Genomic DNA, 25,117 nt, shown 5'->3' on the forward strand with positions numbered 1-25,117 from the left:
AAGGCAGTAAAGTTGATGCTTTATAATAAAGGTGGCATTTCTTCACTCTCCTCTTTTAAAATTAAGCTCAAGGCTCCTGCTTGACTAACTCACATTCACAAATCTAATGTTTTATGCCTTGTAAGCAGCACAAAGCACAATCTTTTCAGAAACTGATGGGGCTGTTTACCTTAACATTTTCCTACAGATAAGACATATTATCACTCTCACCCTGCGCCAAGGTTTTGTAGGATACTAGGACAGGGAAGAGGAGTAAAAACAGCAACAGAAGAGCAGGCTAATTGGCTTGGAGGTGTGCCTGGATTAGAATTCCCATTACAGACAAAAGGAGCGTTCCTGTGAGCTTCTCTCAAAGATGTGCAAAAGAAGAAAATACGGTAGCTAGCTAGTTCCTGATGTCCCTTTGCTTTCTTCCATTTCTCTCTTATCCCAAACCCCAGGCTTCATGTCCATCAAGATGCCTTTCTGATGCCTTCCTGCATCCGTTCTACACTCCACCACCTCTGAATCTTGGTTCAAACTGCCCGGATCCCTGGAGCAATTGTCTGCTTGCTACTAAACCCCAGCTCCCCATCACCACCCCAACACACATATGTTTAAACATCCTATGCTTTTTCTTCTTTAACCCTCCACTGAACTCACTTAATTCCAGGACATTTTCCTTAACTCTCTTTCATTCATACATTTGATCATTTTGTTCAGCTAACATCCACTCATTTAGAACAAAAACTGTGTGCCAAACATTGCAAAAACAACCTTTCAGTGACTGTTTATTCTAAACAATTTTGCAACTATCATAGTGATTGCGTATATTTATATGATAACTCTGTCTCACGCATCAGTTACTAGATGGAGACTTGCTGGATCTTGGTGGCCTTAAGCACGCTGGACTCTGGCATACAATTGATACTCAATAAATTCTAGTTAACCTACTGAGAGACCAATGCTGCCAAGAGTAGCTAGTCTAGTTACGCTTCCAGTGAGAGAAAGTAAATGCATTTGGTCTCATATTTCTGAGCCAGGTGAATCCAGCTGACTTTTGACTCATTCGCCTCCCTCCCCCATCCTCCTCACCAAAACACACATGGAATATTTATCCCCAGCAAGTAACCACATATCCCATCCAACTTTGGCCAAAAGCTGGAACCCTGAGGTCCAGAATCCAAGTTCACTGTTGAAAATACTGCTCATTAACTGTGAATTGAAATGATGTCTTAGAATTCAGGGACAAGAAGACAGGGTTGGAGCTGCCACAAATCAGCTGTGACACCCTGGGCAAGCCACAACTTCTTGGAGGTTTAATGTCCTCATCTATAGGATGGAAATGCTGGCACCTGCCTTCAGAGGCTTCTTGGGAGCCTGAAATAAGGGGTTGTATAAGAAAGTGCTTTGAAAATGACAAAGGTTTCCAAAAATGTTGGCATGCCTTTTCTGCCTCTCTCTGGTTTACTCTCTGCCTTTCAAAAAACCCACAGCCCCTTCTAAACCTCATTCCATGTTGGTGACTCAGACCTTTAATATTTCCCTTTTGGCATTGTCATTTTAAACTCAAACTTTGCAGAAGAAAATCATGGCTGACTTTCTTTGCAAGTCAGTCCCACCTCAACCCCCTGAGACTGGCCTTCCATTTCTCAGAAATCTCATGAAGCTGTACCCTTAAAAGGCATCTGTGAACTTAATCTGCCAAGTCTAAAAATTCTTTTCCTTGCCCGTCTACTGGTCTCTTGATGTCCTCAATCAGTTTTTCCTTCTCCACTTCAGAGACATGGCAATAGTGTGGTTCTTCTCCTCAGATTCACCTTCTCGACATTCTTTATCTACATTTTCCTGACTATGGAACCTCCCATATTCTGACCTCCTTTCTCCTCATGGCCTCACCCACCTTCATGACATCAGTGACCACTTTCTGAGCAAAGGAATCCCATTCATAGCTACAGTCTCAAACTCCCTGCAGGCCTGTCAGATGCTCCCACCTGGATGCCCCTCCCCCATCCCCGTAACAGCTTGACCATGTCACGTCTAAACCCAAACTGCCCCAAGCTGGCTCTGCTTTCTGCTTTCTCTCCCGCTTACCTCTCATATGCCGTTAACCACTCAATTCTGGCAGTTCTTTCCAAATACCTTGTGCAAGTCCAAGTTATCTCATGGAGAGCTGTGGTCAGGGCTCTGCATCCATCTCGCCTCCCTAGTGGACGTTCCTCATGGACAAAAGGGAGCCGTGCAAGTTCAGATTTGTGGTTTAACTACATGCTGGCTTTTCAATTTCTGAAAAACAATTTCTGAACAAATTGCTGATAAGCCTTTTTTTAATGCATTGTTTAGGAGGAAGACTTGAATTTATTATTCTGTTTGGGAGCAAAAAGATAGAGTAAAAGATTAGATTTGATGGTGGTTTTCTGATCAACAGATCAAGAATGAGATGGTCCTCCCCACCCCCACCCCTGCCCCGGCCACCAGTATTCATGGCACAGGCTTTCCAGCTTTATAAACTTCTCCCCAATCCAAATAGACCCCTGCCTCAAAGGGAGGCTCCAGACATCCAGGTCTTACAGTGGAGTCTCTTTTACTCCTAGATGTCTAGGGACCCTATATCCCCCGACAATTCAGGCCCATCCACCCACCTCAATGCACCTGCCTAGTGAGGAATCGACCCCAGTGAAGCATTTCTTTCTTTTTTTTTTTTTTCCTGCCTTATGCAACCCACTCATTTGCTCTGCTGCATTCCTGGTACCCCTACTGCCATCAAACTCCTGCCTCTGCCCCAGGGAGAAGGAATATGCCTGTGGTTCCACTCAGGTACCAGAACCTCAGATGCCTCCAAAGACTACATGAGGGTTTGACTGGATCATCTTGAGTCTGTCTTTTGATGCTATCCATATTTTAATATCTGCCTCTCTTTTATAACCCTAAAAGGTAAATCATATAACTTTCGGCTTCTTTTGACTACTGAACAGTGTGTCCAAGAGATGAGGCAATCCCATCTCTATGCCCCTCATCCCTGACATGCCATGCCCTACATCTGTCCCTTTGGAAGCCATACCACTCTTCATGAGACATCTGGGCCACCCCTTACCTCCCAGCCTGAACCGGGGTGAGGCTTCTTTGCACAGCCATGTTATTTGGTCCTCTGCACCCTGTTTCACTTCTCTTGAAGGGGGAAGTTTGGTCCCCAATTCAACTCCAATGCTCTACCATCTACTGCTTCCTTCTCTCCCTCCAATGCCTTCTCTCTTCCCTGGAGGATCTCTCCCAGCTCAGTGAATAAATCCATCCCCACGACATGTGCCCCCTCTTTTGTTAGAATCTAATTACAGTTGTACTTCATCTCAACTTACACAACAAAATTGGGGTGAACAAAAATATCATGACACTCCAATTCATTAGCTTCCAGGAGCTCCCTCCAGCAAGCTGATTCTGTTGAATGAGCTGAAGATGCTTGCCTCCTTCGTGTATATTCTTAGACTAGTGGTCCATGGTAGTCAATTCCTCTTAGGCTAGTAGTCCACAGTAGTCAATTCCTTTGTGCTAGTTTTTTTGTTTGTTTTTTTTGGTCTTTTTAGGGCCGTACCTGCGACATATGGAGGTTCCCAGGCTAGGGGTCAAATTGGAGCTGTAGCCGCTGGCTTATACCACAGCCCAGCAACACAGGATCTGAGCCACATGTGTGACCTACACCACAGCTTATGGCAACACCGGGTCCTTAACCCACTGAGCAAGGCCAGGAATTGAACCCATATCCTCATGGATAATAGGTTCATTACCACTGAACTATGACAGGAAATCCTGTGCTAGTTTTTTAATTTAAAATTGCAGGCATAGGAAGTTCCCTTTGTGGCTCAGCGGTAACGAGCCTGACTAGTATCCATGAGGACATGGGTTCGATCCCTGGCCTCGCTCAGGGGCTTAAGGATCTGGGGGTTGCTGTGGCTATGGTGTAGACCCATCAGCTGCAGCTCTGATTGGACCCCTATCCTGGGGCAGCCCTAAAAAGCAAAAAAAGAAAAAAAAATTAAAAAATAATATTGCAGGCATAGCTGCCAGAAGATCAACAGCAACAGTGAGACATAATTTATCTGCCAGCGACAAAGGAGGCTCATAGGTAAGGAAGGCGGATAATCAGGAAAAAGAAAAGTCTATGGATAGACTCGCTTCCACTTCGAGAACAGTCTGAGTCAGAACAGACTGTCACAAGCGTGTTAACTGGGACCCGGCAGGATGAATCTCCTTCCATACTAATTCACAAAGCTGTTTATGCCCCAGTTACCATTTGAAACACCTACTTATTTCTTTGGGCTTTGAGATCTGTGACCTGGCTTTCAGTTTACCTTTTCTACCTAGCTTACAGCATCCATATTTGGAAGCACAGAGCAATTCCATTCTATGTGAGGCAGGAAGGAGCTCCTAGGACCACTTTTGAATAACAGCCAGGAGCAACAAAGATTTCTCCTCTCAACTTCTCTCACCTCCTCCCCAAGCTTCCCCACACAGCCTCAGGCTTTCCTGACAGGACTCAAATCCTCCCATCAGCTCTTCAGCCCTGACCAGGATCAATGGGTTTGGCACCTAGTTAAAATTGAATTATCATGAGAAGAGATGCACATTAAGTCTTACCAGTCATTGGAGTTTTGATTAAAAAAAAAATAGTTGATATGGAGTTCCTGTCGTGGCGCAGTGGTTAATGAATCCAACTAGGAACCATGAGGTTTCAAGTTCCATCTCTGGCCTTGCTCAGTGGGTTAAGGATCTGGCGTTCCCGTGAGCTGTGGTGTGGGTCTCAGATGCGGCTCGGATCTGGCGTGGCTGTGGCTATGGCATAGGCTGGCAGCTATAGCTCTGATTAGACCCCTAGCCTGGGAACCTCCATATGCCATGGATGTGGCCCTAAAAAGAGAGGAAAAAAAAAAAGTTGATTTGATCTCTTTCCCACTTTACATAGAGCAAGTTTTAAGAAAAAAAGAGCCAAATGGGTGGTGGACACTGAGGAGGTATAAAGGTCATAGAAGACTCTAGAGTCCAGGTGCCTACATCACAAAAGCAGGGTCACAGGTATTCCTGGTTCCAGTTCTGCCGCATCCGCTTAGCCCCTGTGGTATCCAAGGGACAAACAGCTCACCACTGCCATCACTTTATAGAACATGAGAGGAAGAAAAGTAAGTGGTTGCAAGTGGGGTCTCAAAAAGAAGTGATGGAGTCACTGGTTTGGGGCAAGACACGATTCCTCAAGTTTAAACCTATTTTCTTATTAGTCAGTAAGCAAAGTACGTTCATGTCTTCAATGAACTTTGTTGCCAGAGTTACAGGAGCCAAGTGATATTCAAAAAAGGCATGGTGATTCCTGGAGTGAGATGGGCAAGGACGAAGTAGCCAGCCGCCATCACCTTGGGACACTGAGTTTGACTTTTGATTAAAAAAAAAAAAAAAAAAAAAAAAAAAACTTGGCCCACAGTTTTCTGAAATGTGAATGAAAAAATAGCCATTTCAAAACTGCAAGCAGTTTTTAGTGTTGTGAGCAAGGAGTTAGTGCTTCCGGGGCTAATCAAGACCAGCTGTGTAATCAAGACCCAGTGCCATGTGAAAATGCAGCGCTATTGTTCATAAATTTGTAAAAATTCCAAAATGGTGACAGTAGAGCATTATAACATATACCCCTTCTAACCACAGGCCCCTGTGGAAATGCGCAGATTGCAGCCATAGGAAGCCATGCGGCTGTGTAATTATTCAGGTGAGTAGCCTAGAGCCTCTTCTCACATGCAAATGGTGGAGGAATGACTCCAAGGAGCTAAATATGACTTTCAGGGGAAGTCTCTTGTGGTACATTGGGTTAAAGATCTGCTGTTGTCACTGAAGTGGCTCACTGCTGTGGCATGGGTTCAATCCCAGGAATTTCTACATGCCGTAGGCATGGCCAAGAAAAAGAGAAGATGGCTTTCGTAAAGGTAGGAATATGGACTGTTTGACTTACCGCCACATGACCAGAATACAGAGAAGGTAGTTGATAAATATGTGTTGGGGAAAAATGAATAAATGAACATACAATAATTTGTATGCAAGAAGCAGCTGCATTGTTAAGAGACGTGTGTCTGCTTTCAAATTTTCTCTGTAGGAAACTGACGTGTAGGTACAGGTCAGTCATTGCCTGTGCTTACACAGGAATACTCTTTAAGGAAGCATTTGCTCAGGAAAACCAGGGAGCTGTTCACATAAAAGCGTTTGAGAAAATCTGAGCACAGATGATGCCCTGGAGTTGAGAGGACTGAGCATAGCCCCAGGTAAAAGCTGGCCCTTCTTATCACTCATGGAAGGAACCCAGAGCCCTTCTTTCATCTCAGCTGTTGGAAGCATGGGGAAGCATATCTTGAGACATCCGTACAGCAGTGGGCTTCAGATGATGGACACTGCCGTCAGACTAGCATCGTTATTACCTTATTGGACAAGTTAATCTCTCTGTATCTGTGCCATTTTAACATAGGGAGTAAGGAGATACATTAAAATATCTTTGGTGTGTAATTTACATATAGCTGCAAGGTATAATGAAGTCAGTAGTAAGAGATGTGAAATTCTTGGATTAGGAGAGTAGAAATGATTTAAAATTTTCATAATTACCCCTGGTTGTGTGTATTTTCCTGGCATGTATCTGGATCAATGGAGAATGCTTCTGAAGACTGGGGATTTCTTTCCCTGGCAGTATGGAAGGATGAGGGCTGGACTGAGTGAAGATAGAGGAGTGTTAGTTTGCACTTTTCCACCTGTCAGCTGGACTGCCTGAAATGACCTTCTTCTTCTCTACCTGAGAAACTCCTACTCATCTTTCAAGGCTCAGCTCAAATGCTGACTCCTCTGGGAAGCCTTCAAGAACTCTCCCAGGGTAGAGTTCCTGTTGTGGTGCAGTAGAAACAAATCTGACTAGGAACCATGAGGTTGCAGGTTCGATCCCTGGCCTTGCTCAGTGGGTTAAGGATCCAACGTTGCTGTGAACTGTGGTATAGGTTGCGGATGTGGTGCAGATCCTGCATTGCTGTGGCTGTGGTATAGGCTGGCAGTTGTCACTCCGATTCATCCCCTAGCCTGGGAACTTCCAAATGCAGCAGGTGCAGCCCTAAAAAGAGAGAGAAAGAGAGAGAGAAAAGAACTCTCCCAGGGAAAGTCTCTGTGTTCTCATACATTTTGCTCAAATTTCTTTTATAGTATTATTATAGTGTTCTTGTTCTTTCATAATTTTGATTTTCCATATCTGGTTTTCTGGGCTGAAATGTAACTTTCTTGAAGGCCGACAAGGTGACCTGATGTCTTTATTTCTCTGGTACCTAGCACAGTATAGGACTGAGTGAATGATTAATTGAATGCATGAACTATGTTACCCTAGGCAACTCATGCAACGTCTCTGGTACAACATTTTCTCCATCTGTAAAAGGAAAACATCAATCCGTTTTCCCAAGTTCCGATCCAATTCGCATGCTCCCTGAATGCATAATCTTTTGCTATAGAAATTCTTTCTAGGCCCTTTCTAGGGGTGGGGCAGACAGAGTTACCTCTGGGACTCTGCCGTTTCCTCTTTGTACCCTCTCCACTCATTTGATTCCTCTACACATCTTGGATATGATACTTCTGCAGGCCCTTGCATTCAGCTACTTGTCAATAGTGTCAAGGTCAAGGCGCAGATTCTGAAGGCAGACTGAATTCAAATACCGGTTCTAGCAGTTATCAGCTATGAGACCTTGGGAATGTTATTTAACCTCTCAATTGCCTAATTTTTAAATAGAGATGAGGAGGAGGATGATAAATGGCATATGCTTTGATCAGTCAGAATGGATGCCAGCCTTAAACAACCAGCACAGCTATGCTGGACATAGGACTCCACCCCCATCCTACCCTGTCCTCAGTGCTCAATCTGTTGTAGTGGTTGACTGTTTTAGAAAATGGGAAAAATTAAGTTTTAGTAAAATATACTACCCTAGCTATTTTCAGTAAGGTGGCGGGGGGAGGGGGCACAATTCAGGTCAAGTCCAGGCCCTAGAATGCTCACCCCAAGACAAGTTTCCAAGCTCTGCTGGTTTCACTTTGGCAATGAGTAATGAGATTGGGCTTTGGAACTTTATTCTTCCTGGTTTGTAAACAGGATCTATGTCTACTTATTATCAGAAAATAATATTAAATGGTTTCTCAAGATTTATGCTTTGCTGATCATATCTGCAATTTAAGAAATTTATTTTTAATAATAATAATACTTAATAGTAGAATAATACTTTGTATATATATATATATATATTTTTTTTTTTTTTGGTCTTTTTTCTTGAGCCACTCCTGTAGCATATGGAGGTTCCCAGGCTAGGGGTCTAACAGGAGCTGTAGCCGCCGGCCTACACCACAGCCACAGCCACGCCAGATCCCAGCCGTGTCTGCGACCAACACCACAGCTCACAGCAACGCCCGATCCTTAACCCACTGAGCAAGGCCAGGGATCGAACCTGCAACCTCATGGTTCCTAGTCGGATTCGTTAACCACTGCACCACGACGGGAACTCCTGTATATTTTTTTTTCCTATAAATTCATTTATAAGATTCTTACAAGCTTGTGAGATGTGTGGAGAAGTTATCATCTGTTCATTAAAAGAGGGATCACTAGACTATTGTATTTAGGAGCATCAAACATGTAAGATTTTTGGCAATTCTTTGGAAACTTACATGGTCATTGATGAACTAGGAATATTCTCTGGAAAGGTAAGAGTAACTCAGATTTTCTCCATTGATTTCCCGGAGTCTAATTGTAAATCTTGGATGATTTTAGAATCTAAGTGTAATAACTTATATTAAATGGACCCATAGCTTAGAAATTGCTGCTGTCATAAATAATATACTACTTCATTTACTCCAAGACTACAAGGTAAGTGACTTTTTAAATTCATGGAGCAGAGTAGAAATAGACACAGATTAGTTATGAAATGATGTCGCAGCATCCCTCTGAAATACAAAGCTATTAGGAGCTCTATAGACCATCTCTCCTATATGGAAATGAATGCGGTGTTTGGTTACAAATTAGGATTCCACTTACATAGTGGAATGGATATTCTTAGTGCAGAATGAATATTCTTCACGCAAGCAATTCACAATTATACTCCCAGTCCTCTCTCACTATGTTATATAAACAGAGACTTGACTTTTAAGGGAATTCTTGACAACAGTTAAAACTCATAGATACAGATCTATGGAATAGCTGTTAATATATGATAGCTGGATCTTCTACCTTGAATTCTAGATGAGTATGTGTGTGCTGGTAATCTTATTTGCTAAGTCTAGAAAAAAAGAATTATATCAGCTCATCACTAAATGTAATTCCTATGAAGCTTTCCTATTCCTGAGATCAAATGAGGTAAGCAATCTTTTTTTTTTAATTGAACAGATTGATGGAATAGCATTTTGGAAAAATTATAGGGAGTAAACAGATGGGAAATGGGAGAAAAGCCTCATGGGTAAGAAAAAATCATGAGTTTTCACCACCTAACTATAAAATATAAAAGAAAATTCTCTTGGGAAACTTGTAGGTCACTTGATTCAACAACAGTGATTTATTTTAGTTTAGGCAAAGTTTTTCAACTTTGGGAGTACTGGGAGTTGTATAACTTATGGCTCTCAGCACCAGCTGTGACAGGGGAAAAGGGCTGTTGATAGAATAATTCTGAGTAAGATAATGAGATCCTTAACTGGCTGCATTGCATAGCCTCACAGGAAATTTCAGGGTGGAAGTCAGCCAACAAACCCATCTTCATTTGCCCTTTCCTTTGAGTTGGCACCAACAGTAGACACTTACTTCTCTGAAAAATTAATTCCTTTAAAAAATTTTAATGGAGCCATTTCACATGATAGTCCAGCCTATATTTCAAATTAGGTAAAAGCTTTAAAATAACTTCCTATCTTGCTGGCTGATTTCATCCCATCCTTGTCTTCCTTATGTCATCCTGGGCATTATGTCACGACCACCGAAGGTGGAGGGAACAATTCAAGAATGGGAACCATTGGAGATGGGAGTGCAGGAGAGAGATGTCCCCCCAGGAACTCTGAATCCATGTAGAGAAGGATCTTAAATGGCTAAGATTAGGCCACAGGGGATTTCTAATTAGGAATGTTATGGATGGAAACTTTGTGTCCTCTGCAAATTCACATGTTGAAATCCTAACCCCCAACATAGTGATATTAGGAGGTGGAGACTTTGGGAAGTCATGTGGTTTGAATCCTCATAAATGGGATTATTGCCCTTACAAAAGAAACCAAGAAAGCACTCTTGGGCCTTCTTCTATGTGAGGTTCCAGGGAAAGGCAGCCCTTCCCGAGACAATAAGCTGTTATCACACACCAAACCTATTGACACTGTGATCCTGGACTTCCCAGCCTCCAGAACTGTGAGAAATAAATGTTTGTTGTTTAAAAACTATCCGATTTGTGCTACTTCTGTCAGGACAGTCCAAATGGACTAAGACAGGGAATTTGGCATAATCAGATTTGTGCTTCAAAAAAAAAAACTCTCTGGTGACACTATGGAGGAGAGATTGGAAGGGAAAGACAAGGACTTCATGATATTACTTGGAAGATTCTAGCAAACGGCTGAGGGGAGCGATTCTGAGAAACTGAACTAAGACAGTGGCTCTGGGGATAGAAAGAAGAAAACAGATTCAAGGCTAGTCCTCAGGTCCTGTTCATTCTCTCTGAAGCATCTCTACCAGTTTATTCAAATGTCTCAATAAGGTCCTTAGAGCATTTTGCTTTCCTCCAATCCAGAATCCAGTCCATGATCACATATTGTATCTGGCTCCTGTCTCTTTAGTCTCCTTTAATCTGGAACCATTCCTCAGCCTTTCATTATCTTTCGTGACACTGACGTTTTTGAAAAGTACAGGTCAGTTCTTTTATGGGCCGTTCCTTAATTTTGGTTTGTCTGATGTTTTCTCATAATTAGATTCAGGCTCTGCATGTCCAGCTGGAATACCACATATGCAATGTTGTGTCCTTCACAGGGTCACATCTGGAGGCCACATGACGTCTGCCTGCTCCTCATTGGTTATGTTCATCTCGATCACTCGGTCAGGGTGTTGTCTGGTCACCCCATTCTTCTGGTCACCATTTCTCCCTTTGTGACCAATAAGCAATCTGTGGGGAAATACTTTAAGACCATATGAATGTTCTGCTCTGCAGCAAACTGTCCTCCCTGGATTGAGCATTCTCTGATGATATCTGTCCAGATCAATTTTTACCATGTTGGTTGCAAAATTGTGATTTTTTCCAGAACCTCTATTTTTATCTGGACATGTTACTGCCTGAAATCCTTCTACATATGAATATGAAATATATATAAAAATACATATGCTATCTAATTGTGGTTCTGTGACTAAGTTCTCATAGAACTGCTCTGTGGGGTTTCTTGGAAGTCTCCGTAAAAGCGCAGGGGTGAGGGCCAGGGCTTACCTCCCTCCTTCCACCTTCCAGCTGCCTTTAATACACACGTAATAGCTGGAGGTCTGTCAGTCAACTTAGACCATCTTGTACCTTGCACATAAAATCACAAGCAGAGGAAGCTTCCAACCAGCCCTGGTCCATGTCCAGACTTCTGTCTTATTTAAGGCACTATTCTGGGGGTCCCTGTTATAGAGAAGCAAAATTTTCTAGCGAGATGCATACAGAATAGTTTTATTTTTGAGAAAGTATGGGCAGCTTCCTAGGAGAAGAACTAAGGATTAGGGCCCTGAGGAATATTGAAAATGACTGAGGAGGCAGTGTAGAAGTCTGTGGGAAAAATCAAACATCAGGACAGAGTGATGCTTTCAAAATCAGGGGAAGAAAGGGGTGGAAGGGACGATGGCATGAACAGTTCGGACATCGTAAGAGTTCAGATGAGATAAAACTGAAGAGCCTTCACTGAATCTGGTCATGAGAGGTCTTTGGTTGCCTACCAAGAGGAATTTTACTGAAATAGAGGGGAAACCTGCACTGCAGGAAGATGAAATAATGAAGTTCAGATGACTCTTGTGTCAAGCTTGCTCGAAAAGAAAAAGAATGAGATCAGGTTATATAACTAACCCTAAGACAAATATATCGAGGACAGAAACAAACTCTGGTTCACCTTGGTTCTCCAGCAGTTCATGGATATTGGCACATAATAAGCAGTGAATAAATATTGGCTGAATGCAAACTAAACAGAAAAAGTCCCTTCCCTAGGAGACCTCACACTCAAGCAAATAAAGAAATAGTAGGATGCATGGTGGAAGAATGATTTTTTAGAACAAGATGCTTTTTTTTTTTTTGCCCAGGTTTATTGCCTTAGGTGTACATCTCACATGTTCTGACAAATAAATATAGGCATGTATCCACCATGATATAGGGTGTTTACATCACCTCACAAAGTTCCTTTATGTCCTCTTTTCCCTACCCCTGGTCCTTGGCAACCACTTTTCTATTTTCTATCCCCATAAACTTTGACTTTTTCAGAATATCATGTACATGGAATCCAAAGGAGCCTTTCACATCTGCCTTATTTAGTATAATGCTTTTGAGATCCAGCTATGTGTTGCATGTTTTAGTAGTTCATTCATTTTTGTTAGTAGTAGACCATTGTAAAGATATATCACAATTTGCCCATCTGTTTCTCAGTTGATGAATATTGGGTTACTTCCAGTTTGGGGAAATTATAAATAAAAATTCTATGAACATTTGCACACACAGTGGCTGTACCAGTTTACATCCCCACCGAAATTGTATGAGGGCTCCTTTTTCTCCTAATTTTCACCAACACTTGTGATTTTTTTTTCTTTTTGAAGATAGTCATTCTAACAGATGTGAGGTGATAACCCATTATGGTTTCATTTTGCATTTCCTTGATGATAAGTAATATTGAGCACATTTTCACATACCGTTGGCCACTTGTATATCTTCTTTGGAAAAATGTGTATATCTTTTCAGCTCCTCTGCCCATTTTTAATTGTATTGTTTAGTTTTTTGTTTGTTTTACTCTTGAGTTGAATGAGTTCTTTATATAGTGTGGATATTAATGCTTTTTCAGATACATGATTTGCAAATATTTTTTCCCATTCAGTAGGTTGCCTCTTCATTTTGTTAATTTTCTTTTGCTGTGCAGAAGCTTTTTAATTTAATGTAGTACCACTTATTAATTTTTGCTTTTGTTGTTTGTGCAAATTTCGATTTCATATTCAAAAATTTTTTGCCAAGACCATTGTTAAGAAGTTATACCTCTTTGTTTTCTTCTAAGAGTTTTACTATTTATTTATTTATTTATTTATTTATTTATTTATTTATTTATCTTTTTAGAGCTGCACCTACAGAACATGGAGGTTCCCAGGCTAGGGGTCCAATCAGAGCTGTAGCCTCTGGCCTATGCCGCAGCCACAGCCATATCAGATCCCAGCTGCATCTGCGACCTACACCACAGCTCACAACAATGCCAGATCCTTTACCCACTGAGCAAGTCCAGGGATTGAACCTGCATCCTCATGGATACAAGTCAGGTTCGTTAACTGCTGAGCAATAACAGGAACTCCTAGGAGTTTTATGATTGCAGGTTTTATGTTTAAGTCTTTAATCCATTTTGAGTTAATTTTTGTGAGTGATGCAAGTTACAGGTCCAATTTCGTTCTTCTGAATAAGGTTATCCAGTTTTCCCCACACCATTTATTGAAGAGATAATCCTTTCTCCATTGTATATTCTTGGCTCTCTTGTCAGATACTGGTTGACCATATATTCATGGATTTATTTCTGGGCTTTCAGTTTTTCCCTTGAGTCTGTAAGTCTATTTTTTGGCCAGTACTGTTTTGATTACTATTGGCTTGTGGTATAGTTTGAAGTCAGGAAGTATAAAACACCTCCAGCTGCATTCTTCTTTCTTAGGACTGCTTTGGCTATTCAGAGTCTTCTGTGTTTCCATACAAATTTTAAGATTGTTTTTAACATTTTTGTGAAAAATACCCTTGGAATTTTATTAGGGAGTGCATTAAATCCATGGATGGCTTTGGGCAGTGTGAACATTTTTACAATAATAATTATTCTAATCCATGAACATAAGATAACTTCCATTTATTTGTGTCTTTTTTCCATTTCTTTCATCAAAGTCATAGTCTTCAGTGTACAGATATCACCTCTTTGGTTACATATATTCCTAAGTATTTTATTGTTCTTGATACAATTGTATATTGGGACTGTTTATTTAAAAGAGTTCACTGTTAGTGTATAGAAATATAGCTGATTTTTGTATGTCAATTTTGTATCCTGAAACTTTATTGACTTCATAGATTAGGTCTAACATTTTTTGGTGGTATTTTATGGTTTTCTGTATAAGTTGATACCATCTGCAAATAAAGACAATTTTACTTTTTCCTTTCCGATTTAGATAATTTTTAGTTATTTTCTTTGCCTGATTGCTCTGGTTAGGACTTCCAGTACCATGTTGAATAGGAGTGGTAAGAGTGGGCATCCTCATATTCTTCCTGATCATGGAGGAAAAGCTTTCAGACTCTCACAGTCAAGTATGATGTTAGCTGAGGGATTGTCATATATGGGCTTTATTATGTTGAGATATGTTCTCTCTAAATCCACTTTGCTGAGAGTTTTTATCAGAAATGGTTGTGAATTTTGTCAAATGATTTTTCTGAATCTATTGAGATGAGCATATGATTTTTATCTTCCATTTTGTTAGCATGGTGTACTGCATTGATTGATTTATGGATAGTGAACCATCTTTGCATTCCTGGAGTATATCCCATTTGATCAAAGTGTATGATCCTTTTGATTATTGTTGAATTTGATTTGCTAGTATTTCGTTGAGAATTTTGCATCTGTGTTCGTAAAGTATATTGGCCTGTGATTTTTTTTTTCTTTCCTTCTTTTATTTTTACTGTTTTTATTTGGTTTTATCATCAGGGTAACACTGGACTCATAGAATGATTTTGGAAGTGTTTCTTCCACTTCCATTTTTGGAATCGAGAAGGGATAAGCATTAACTTTTCTTTAAATGTTTGGTAGCATTCACCTGTGAAGTTATCTGGTTCTGAACTTTTCTTTGTTGGGAGTATTTTAGTTATGGATTCAATTTCATTACTAGTGATTGGTCTCTTCAGATTTTCTATTTCTTCCTGATTTAGTGTTGGAAGAGTATATGTAGCTAGGAATTTATCCATTTCTTCTAATTAGTTCAATTTGTTGGCATGTAGATGTAGTAGTCTTTTATGATATTTTGTACTTCTGTGGTATCATTTTTTTTTCTTTTTTCTTATGTTTTTTTTTCCATTATAGCTGGTTTATAGTGCTCTGTCAATTTTCTACTATACAGCAAGGTGACCCAATCACACATACATGTATACATTCTTTTTTCTCACATTATCATGCCCCATCATAAGTGACTAGATATAATTCCCAGTGCTATACAGCAGGATCTCACTGCTTATCCATTCCAAAGACAATAGTTTGCATCTATTAACCCCAAATTCCCAATCCATTCCACTCCTCCTCCCCATTGGCAATCACAAGTCTGTTCACCATGTCCAATGATATTCTTTTCTATGGAAAGTTTCATTTGTGCTGTATAGTAGATTCCAGATATGTGATATCACATGGTATTTGTCTTTTTCTTTCTGACTTTCTTCACTTCATATGAGAATCTCTAGTTCCATCCATGTTGCTGTGAATGGCATTATTTTGTTCTTTTTATGGCTGAGTAGTTTTCCATTGTGTATATATATGTGGTATCAGTTTTATCTTCTTCTCTTTCATTTCTGATGTTATTAATTTTGGCCTGTTTTTTCTTGATGAGTCTGGCTAAAGATCTATCTGTTTTGTTTGTCTTGTCAAAGAACCAGCTCTTAGTTTCATTGATTTTTTTCTGCTATTTTTTTTCTTTTAGTCTCAATTTCATTTATTTCAACTTTGATCTTTGTTATTTCCTATCTTCCACTAACTTTGGGCTTTCTTTGTTCTTCCTTTTCTGTTTCCTTTAGGTGTAAAGTTAGATTATTTGTTCAATATTTTCCTTGTATCATGAGGTATTGCTATAAATTTCCCTCTTAAAACTACTTTTGCTACATCCATAGATTTTTGAATGTTGTATTTCCATTTCATTTGTCTTGAGGCATTTTTTTCATGGCCTTTTTGACTTATTTGTTGACCTACTGGTTGACCTATTAGCATGTTGTTTAGGCTTCACATGTTTCTGTTTTTCCAGTTTTCTTCTTACAGCTGATTTCTAGTTTCATACTGCTGTGGTCAAAGAAGATGCTTGATATACCCTTAATCTTCTTAAATTTATTGAGACTTATTTTGTGACCTAACAAGTAATCTATCTTGGAGAATGTTCTAGGTGTGGTTGAAAAAAATGCTTGTTCTGCTGTTTCATGGTGGAAGGTTTTTTTAATATATATATATATATACATATATAATTAATTTATATAAAGTCCATCTGCTCTAAGGTGTCATGTAGGACTAATCCTTCTTTATCTTCTATCTGTGATCTATTCACTGGTGTAAGTGGGGTGTTAAAGTCTTCTATAATTATTGTATTACTGTCAGTTTCTTCCTTTATGTCTGTTAATATTTAGGTGCTCCTATGTTGGGTGCATAGATATTTACAAGTGTTATATCCACTTGTTGGATTGATCCCTCCATTATTATGTAATATTCCTCTTTGTCTTTTTTTACAGATTTTATTTTATTTTTATTTTATGTTTATGGCCATGCCTACAGCATATGGAGGTTCCCAGGCAGATTTTATTTTAAAATCTATTTTGTTTACTCTAAGTATTACTACCCTAGCTTTCTTTTGGCTCCCATTTGAAGGGATAGAAATACTGTTTTCTATCCCTTCACGTTCAGTCTGTTTGTCTTTAGATCTGAAGTGAGTCTTTGTAGGTAAGACATGGTTTTTTGTTTTGTTTTGCTTTATTTTATCCGTTGAGCTACCCTATCTCTGTCTTTCAATTGGAGCACTTAATCTATTTACATTTAAATTAATTATTGATGGGTATGTACTTATTGCTATTTTTGTTAATTACTTTCTGATTGTTTTTGTACTTCTTCCTTGTTCCTTTCTTTTTCCCTTGTCTTCTCTTGTGATTTGATGACTTTCTTGAGCATTATGTTTGGATTCCTTTCTCTTTTTCGTTTGTCTATCATAGGTGTTTTTGGTTTGTGGTTACCTTGAGGTTCATCTTTTTGCTGCAGGTCCCTTGGGCTGGGAAGCCCAATGTAGCACCAGACACCTTGTTCCGCAGGGTTGACTGCCATGATTGTCATATTCCACTTTTGGGCCACTACCCCAGGGGTAAGGGTTGTTACTAGATTGCATCTATGCCTCTCCCACCCATCTCGAGGGGGCCTTTTCTCTATATTTTCGGTTGTATAAAATCTGATTAGCTGTCTTCAGGTCATTCTTAGAGATAGTTGTCCTATATGTAGTTGTAGTTTTGCTGTGTCCATGGGAGAGTTGAGCTCAGGATCTAGGATCTTCCTATACTGCCGTCTTTATCTGGATCCAAGAAATAAATCATCAGAGGAGAGGATATTTGAACATATTTGGGGGGAGGTGATTTGGAAGGTGTATGATTTAACAAAATTGAAAAAGAGGTAGAAGGAGATTGGGAAAGAAGTTTATGATGACAGAAATTAATACCTTCTTCCACTAAAATAGAAAAGAAAGAAATTAAAACGAACTTTGTAAGTGGGGGATAGGAAGTTAAATGGTTTCACCCTTCTGGCCTCCTCTTGGCCTCAAAAAGGACACAAGATTTTCTGATAAAAGGAGGACTGATGGGATGAAACAATAAGGAATGGCTGTAGGAACTAGAGGTTAGTTCAAAGAGCAAACCTCAAATCAGATGATTATTCTGTGCTTTTTGTTTATGGAATCAAGTTACATACTCTCTATATCAGTTAGGATGCATTTATTTGCAAGTAAAAATTTATCCCCCCAAATGGATTAAATAACAGAAATGTGGGGTTTTTTTAAACTCCATTTTCTCACATAACAAGAAGTGTAGATGTAGGACGCACTAGGAATAATTAAATAAATGGCACAATAATGTCAGGATTCTGGGCAAATATCTCTGCTATTGTCTTGATTACCCTCACAATTGTAAAATGGCCACGAGAAATCCAAGCACATCTTTTCATGTCATATTAAAAGGTAAAAAGGAAGAAAAGTGTTTATCCTCATGTGTTTCTCTCAACATGAAGGATAATTGTTCCAGGGGTCCTCTCCCCACTGGATTTCCGTCAGTTTTCCCAATGGCCCAGGGCAAGTCACATGCCCATACTGCATGGCGGGCTGGACAGCACATAACAGGGTTCCCAGTCTTTATAATAGGTGATGGCTTTGCCAGCGAGGTTGAAGAGCTGTTGGGTAGTCAGCTAGCAGTGTCTGTCCCATCATGCTTTTAGAAAAAGGCCTTAGTGTGACAAAAACCTGAAGCCACAAAGAGGACTTCAGATGCAATTCCTAGCCTTCAGGAGAGGCTACACCTTAGTCATCTAACATGGATATGACTTCAGTCATCTTTCAGTGGTTTCCAGGAGGTAAATTTTACAAAAATGAATAAGAAAATTCTCTGCTCTTAAGGAGCTGACAGTCTAGAAGGAAACAGAAACTCATAATCACAATATAAAGCATAGGATAGAACTTAGAGGTGATACAAGATAGGAACAGTGAAGAGAGCAGTTATTTCTAGTTTGATATACTCATTGGAGGTTACAGGTGTTGGCTGGAATCTTGACAGAGGATTGGAATTTCATCCAGGAAAAGGACCTCCTAGGCTAAGAAAACAGGAAAAGCTAAGATTCAGATTCAGAAGCTATAGAGTATAGGATTATTCCTGAAACAACTCATTTTTCTGGTGGTGGTAAGATAGGGTTTTAGGGGCAAGGGTATGAGGCAATAGAGCTTCGAAGGTGGGCTGAGGCCTCGTTGTGGAAGGCAGCATAAAACAGCAAGGAGGAGAGACGTTATTCTGTAAGCAGGGAGCTGTTACAGGTTCTTAAGAGGCAAGTAACTAATGTCCATGTTTTAGAAGGAGGTGACTAGAGGCGATGTGTAGGGGGAAGAGATGAGTGATGGACGTTACTTGGAAAATTTTGCCATGGCTGTGGCTAAAGAGCACGAACAGAAATATGAGCAATGGCAGTAGGAAGGAAAAGAAGAGGATGAAGTTAAGAACCGTTACAGAGGGTGGTGAAGGGAATGTGTCCTGAGTATATTGTGACCATAGGATTCCTTTCTTTGTAAAACACTACCCCTCAGCCAGCCTTGGGCGACCTCAGCCATGGAGTGATTGCTGATACTGTTGGTGTGGCTTTCCCCTCCCCCACAGTGCTAGCAGGAGTCACCTTGATAACGATGATAACAGTGAAGAGCAGTCCGTGAGCATTAGAAGTCATTATTCTTCATCTAACAAAAGCTCACTACCATGTATTAAGCACTGAAGTGACAAGCACTGCACTAATGCTTCATGTATTTTTCCTGGCAATCTTTACATCAGTACAGTAAGGAATAATTTTCCCATGTATCAAGCAAAGCCCATTGAAGAGAAAGTACTTGCCTGGGGTCACTCAGGACTTCCCAAGTCCAAAGCACTTCACTCGATGGATATTGGGATGAAAAATGCACAAAATCCTTTGAAACTTTACTAAAACATTTGTCTTCTTAGTTTAACTGAATTTCTACTGTCTTTCCCCTATACTTAAAAAAAAAATCCTTCTTCTATCTAGTCTCTTGCTTTTCTTATTGGTATACACCCAAATACATTGCAAATATTTCTCTCTCTGTCTTTTTTTTTTTTTTTTTTTTTCTTTTCATAGCATATGGAAGTTCCTGGGCTAGGGGTCCAACTGGAGCTGTAGCTGTGGCCTACGCTGCAGCTTGCAGCAGCACCAGATCCTTAAACCACTGAGGGAGGCCAGGAATTGAACTCACATCCTCACAGAGACAATGTCAGATCTTTAACCTGATGAACCACAGTGGGAACTCCCGTTACAAATATTTCTGGAAAAAGTAATTTCAACATTAGGCCTTCTATGTATTTGACTTTCTTGATTTCAATCCACAGTCCTGTATTAGATGATGCTCCTAGGTTTCCTCCATATGCTGAACTTAGACCCTCTGTGTTCCAATTGATAAATTATTTGAGGTCAGAGAGGGGAATTGGCTGGTAGGACACAGGTCAGTCTCAAATATGTCACCCTCTTCTCTGCTTCACACTGTTTGGACAAATATTCAAATAGTTTAATGCATTTTGCCATTATTTTATTACAAGAGTATAAAATATAAATAAAAGTGTTGATAATAGTAATAAGAAGCATTAGTCTTATAAACTTAGTACAACCACGAGAGTCAGAAAAAAGTAGACCATTAGCCTCCTCAGATGCTTTTTCGATTTCAACTGATTAATTCTTTTCCCATTGTAATGGAAAAATGCAAAATTGAGACTCTGAGTAAAATACTAGAATCATGGGAGCTCCCGTTGTGGCTCAGTAATAGCAAATCCAACTAGTATCCATGAGGACGCAGGTTCAACTCCCTACATCACTCAATGGGTTAAGGATCCAGCATTACCATGAGTTGTGTAGGTCACAGACGTGGCTCAGATCTGGCGTTGCTGTGGCTGTGGTATAGGCCAGCAGCTGCAGCTCCGATTCTACCCCTAGCCTGGGAACTTCCATATGCTGCAGGTGTGGCCCTAAAAAAAATATGTTAGAACCATGATTATCAAAGATTATATCTAAGAAGCATATGCACACATACACACACAGAGAGGAATAGAATCTTCCTTTAGAACTTGTAATTCTATTGTTTAGTTGTCATACATTTTACTTTAATTCACATTTTCACAAACTCATGAAAGGGGGACTTTCTACCTCTCTTTACAGTCACGGTTCTCAAACCTTATGATCTTCTTTAAATAACTTTTCTCATTTCTTCCTCGTACCACCTTAACAGAAAGTGAATGCTGCCATTCCTCTGTTTATCTCAATTTTCCTCTCTGTTCCAAACTGCAATTCTGACACCTTCACCCCTTTCTATCAGTTGAACTTGTTTTCCTTTCCTCTAAAATGTTGACTGAATGTCTCTATGTTTCTTCCCAACATGGTCTTAAGTGCCGCTAAGCAAGGAGATTAGGAGTATAGTCAACATAAAGAACTAAGAATTAGAAAGAGAGGAGTTCTCGTCGTGGTTCAGTGGTCAACGAATCCGACTAGGAACGCTGAGGTTGCAGGTTCAATCCCCGGCCTTGCTCAGGGGGTTAAGGATCCGGCATTGCCGTGAGCTGTGGTGTAGGTTGCAGACGCGGCTCGGATCCTGAGTTGCTGTGGCTGTGGTGTAGGCCGGCGGCTACAGCTCCAATTCGACCCCTAGCCTGGGAACCTCCATATGCCGTGGGAGCGGCCCAAGAAATGGCAAAGACAAAAAAAAAAAAAAAAGAATTAGAAATAGAAATAACTCATGTGTTGGTAGGTGCCCTTTGTTTCTTTTGTTGTTGTTGTTGTTGTTGTTTCATTTTTGGCAGCCCTGTGGCATATGGAGCTCCTTGGCCAGGGATCGGATCTGCGCAGCAGTCTCGACCTAAGCACAGCTGTGGCAACACCGGATCCCTAACCCACTGGGCCCTGCTTCGGTATCAAACCCGTGTCTCAGCGCTCCCAAGAGGCCGACAATCCCATTGCCCCATAGCGGGAGCTCCTGTTTCTTGGTATTTTATTCCATGTGGATTATATCATGCTCATACTCTTTAAGAACTATTAGAATTCCTCTGCTTGGCACAATCCTGAGAATCCTGTTATAAGCACCAAATGTAATATTAACAAACACAATTGAGTGAATAGTGCAGACAAAGGACCTAAATTCCAATCTAATGTCTGCCTTTTGTATAAAAAATAATGCAGCAAAATCTCACTCATTTTAGATTTAATAGAGGGAAAAACAAATCATATTCATGGAAAATATGAATGAGAAACTATTTTTAAAAGCTCCATCATTTGCATGTTTTTCCTAAAGCTAGAGTAACTTGAACTGCTGAGGAGGGTTTTCTAGGTTTCACCTACTCCAATGATGCAATAACACTTTGGATAGGTAGTAGGATCACTTTACGCATAAACAGCAAATGCACATTTCTCCTTTAAAAAAAAAAATAATAAGGTAGGCTAGCATCCTAACCACCACAACCACACAATCACCGTCTCACTTAGGGAACTAATTTGCTCTCGGGATAGCATTGAAAGTTGTTCTTTCCAAGAATGGTTTCATTAGAGATTTATCTTTTGTTTTAATCTCAAGAATTAGGGTTACATCTCTGATAAAATTAGAAAGAGTTAGAAAGCTGAATTAAATAGCCTATGTGATTTCAGCTGTGAGGGACAGAGTCAAACTTTGTCTTAAGCTGTGGTAACCCTGAATCTCTCACTTTCCATTTGTCATAATTGGGTGGTAGTTTTGTTAGGTCATCAAGTATATGGGCCTTGGAGTTAGAAAAATGTATCTGGATTATACTGAGAATTTGCGGATTTTGAAACACTTAGATACAGGACTTAACTGATGCCTACCTGCCAACCCCACACCCCACCCCACTCCAAAATTCTTAGGGACCAAGTAAAGGGAGAGCCAAGTAACATACAAAATCCACAAGATTTAGAATATAAAATGACTAGTTTTGGGAGGGAGTGGGATGGACTGGGAATCTGGGGTTCATAGATGCAAACTATTGCCTTTGGAATGGCTAAGCAATGAGATCCTGCTGTATAGCACTGGGAACTATATCTAGTCACTTGTGATGGAACATGATGGAGGATAATATGAGAAAAAGAATGTATATATGTATGTGTGACTGGGTCACTTTGCTGTGCAGTAGAAAATTGACAGAACACTATAAACCAACTATAATGGAAAAAAGAAAAATCATTAAAAAAAAAAAAAGACTACTTTTTATCTGGACCACATAGTACTGTGCCTTTGGACAAGTCATGTAACCTTCCTGAGCCTGTTTTCCAACTAGTAAAATGATACAACCAACCTCACCACGTTATGTTGAATATTAAGTTCAACCATGCATGAGAAAAATGTTTGAAAACTCTTCAGTGCCATTCAGATGTTCGACCGAAAATGAAGGTACCTTCATTTTGCATTATATTGTTTTTAAAATAAAACTATTTTTTATCTTGGCCTAGGAGAAGACTTTCCTCCACCACTTGGCATCTTTTGAAAATCTAATAATACACTCTTCCACCCCTGATTGACTCATAATTATTTCATACTTTCGTGAAGGCAAGGAAACGTGATTTTAAAAACAGTGACTTAAGAAACAAACAAATAAATAAATAAATAAAAGTAGTGCCTTTAGACAAATCATCAAATCACCACTACATTTGTGACAGCTTCTCAGACAGGAAAGCATCTCTGTGTCAATGCAATGTGGAGTTTAAAGTGGCTTTTCCCTGAAACATCAGCCATGATTTTTAGCTATGTTGTTAAATATTAAATTTTCGTTATGTTTGGTTGAACATGAACTAAAGTTTTGCAAAGATACTGGAGTAATAGGATCCTGAGAGACGACAGGAAAGAGGTGAAGGGAAGAATTGCCTTTAATATTTTTTGTATTAATACATGAAGGAAAACCAAGAGGATGCCTGTTGACTAGGCTAGGTCTTCTACCTCCAGATGGGGATAGGCAATCATCAACAACCAACTTGTTTAGGAGTTCTCATCATGGCTCAGTGGTTAACGAATCCAACTAGGAACCATGAGGTTGCAGGTTCGATCCCTGCCCTTGCTCAGTGGGTTAAGGATCTGGCGTTGCCTTGAGCTGTGATGTAGGCCGGCAGCTACAGCTCTGATTAGACCCCTAGCCTGGGAACATCCATATGCCGTGGGAGCAGCCCTAGAAAAGGCAAAAAGACCAAAAAAAAAAAAAAAAAAAAAGAATTGTTTATTGTTTCAGTAAATAATATTTGAGTTTTTTAGCAGGACACTAAGCATTGAATGGAGGAAATATAAATATGTAATAACACATTATCTGTTAGGGCTCAGAGATTTAGGAATTTCACTCTGGTTGAAATACAGATCATTCCCCCTCCCCACCAACACCTCCTCAGAGAGCCTGCTGCCTGCAGACAGGAAGAACATCCCTTAAGGAGAAGTCCTGCCCCGTTCTCTGACCAGCTCCCTTGACCAGGGACAGACACTTGGCCCCCATGAGTTAGTTACACTCTCAGAGACCCAGAGGCTGCACTGGAGAGTGCTGGCATCGAAGATGCAAGGTCATGAAGAGTTGTTGCCAAAATTGGCAGCATGGCAGCCCAGAGCCATGTGCCAGCCAGTGCTATGAAGGAAAAGAAACTGAAAACTTTATGAGGACACAGAATAGCTCATCTGCAGAGAGGAAGATGGAGCAGCTGTGAAACAAGGACAAAGGAAATTAAGGAACCAAAGAGCTAGAGGGAAGGAGGGAAAGAACAGCAGAATGAGAGAGCAGCTCTCTGACCCTGCGTACTTCTTTCAGTTGAGTTCTGATTAATGTCTTAAAATAAAATCTTTACTTGGGTCATCCCCAGTGCGTTTTGGTTCCTGAGAATCAAGGGATACTTTAATAGGCCATTCACTGATTGGACTAAAGCCAAAGGTAAACAAGAAAGGCATCTGAACAGTCAAATTACACTTCCAAAATACTACCTACTAAAGCTTGTGTGACACCAGGAAGCTTTTGTTGCTTATTTAGTTTTTATAACAGCTTTACTGAGATATAATTCATACCATAAAATTTACGCTTCTTTAATTGCCTGGTTACTTTAATTTTTCAAAAATTCCCACCAAGCTTCCAGATCTCTGTCCACACCTACAAGTGGCCTTAGTAACAAGCAGAGAATGGCTAGTAGAAGCATGCACACTTTAGCCATAAAAAGCCATGGTTGACAGCCTAGCAGCAAAGGAGGAAGTAGAAAAGCTATAAATAGGAGAACAATAATTCCAAAGGGGAAAAAAAGAGCAATCTTGGGCTGTAGAGGGTGTTTTTGTCAGGCTCTTCTGGTTCCGAGGAATGGCTCGAGTTACATCTAATATTAGGGGAAGGAGTTGTAAGGAATGAAGAAAACA

General features: G+C 40.1%; 1 long non-coding RNA gene across 2 annotated transcripts in view; it reads left to right on the forward strand.

Annotated features, from left to right (window-relative positions):
- LOC110260247 overlaps positions 1-25,117 on the forward strand; it is a 104,583-nt gene that overhangs the window by 59,960 nt on the left and 19,506 nt on the right. Inside the window, exon 3 of one of the 2 annotated variants that reach the window (XR_002343183.1) lies at positions 5,662-5,722. The exons of the other annotated variant lie outside the window; for it this stretch is intronic. This is a non-coding gene — a long non-coding RNA (uncharacterized LOC110260247). The remainder of the gene's footprint in view (positions 1-5,661; positions 5,723-25,117) is intronic. 2 annotated transcript variants of the gene reach the window in all.

This window comes from Sus scrofa, chromosome 4, assembly GCF_000003025.6.
Source record: "Sus scrofa isolate TJ Tabasco breed Duroc chromosome 4, Sscrofa11.1, whole genome shotgun sequence".
Taxonomy (NCBI): domain Eukaryota; kingdom Metazoa; phylum Chordata; class Mammalia; order Artiodactyla; family Suidae; genus Sus; species Sus scrofa.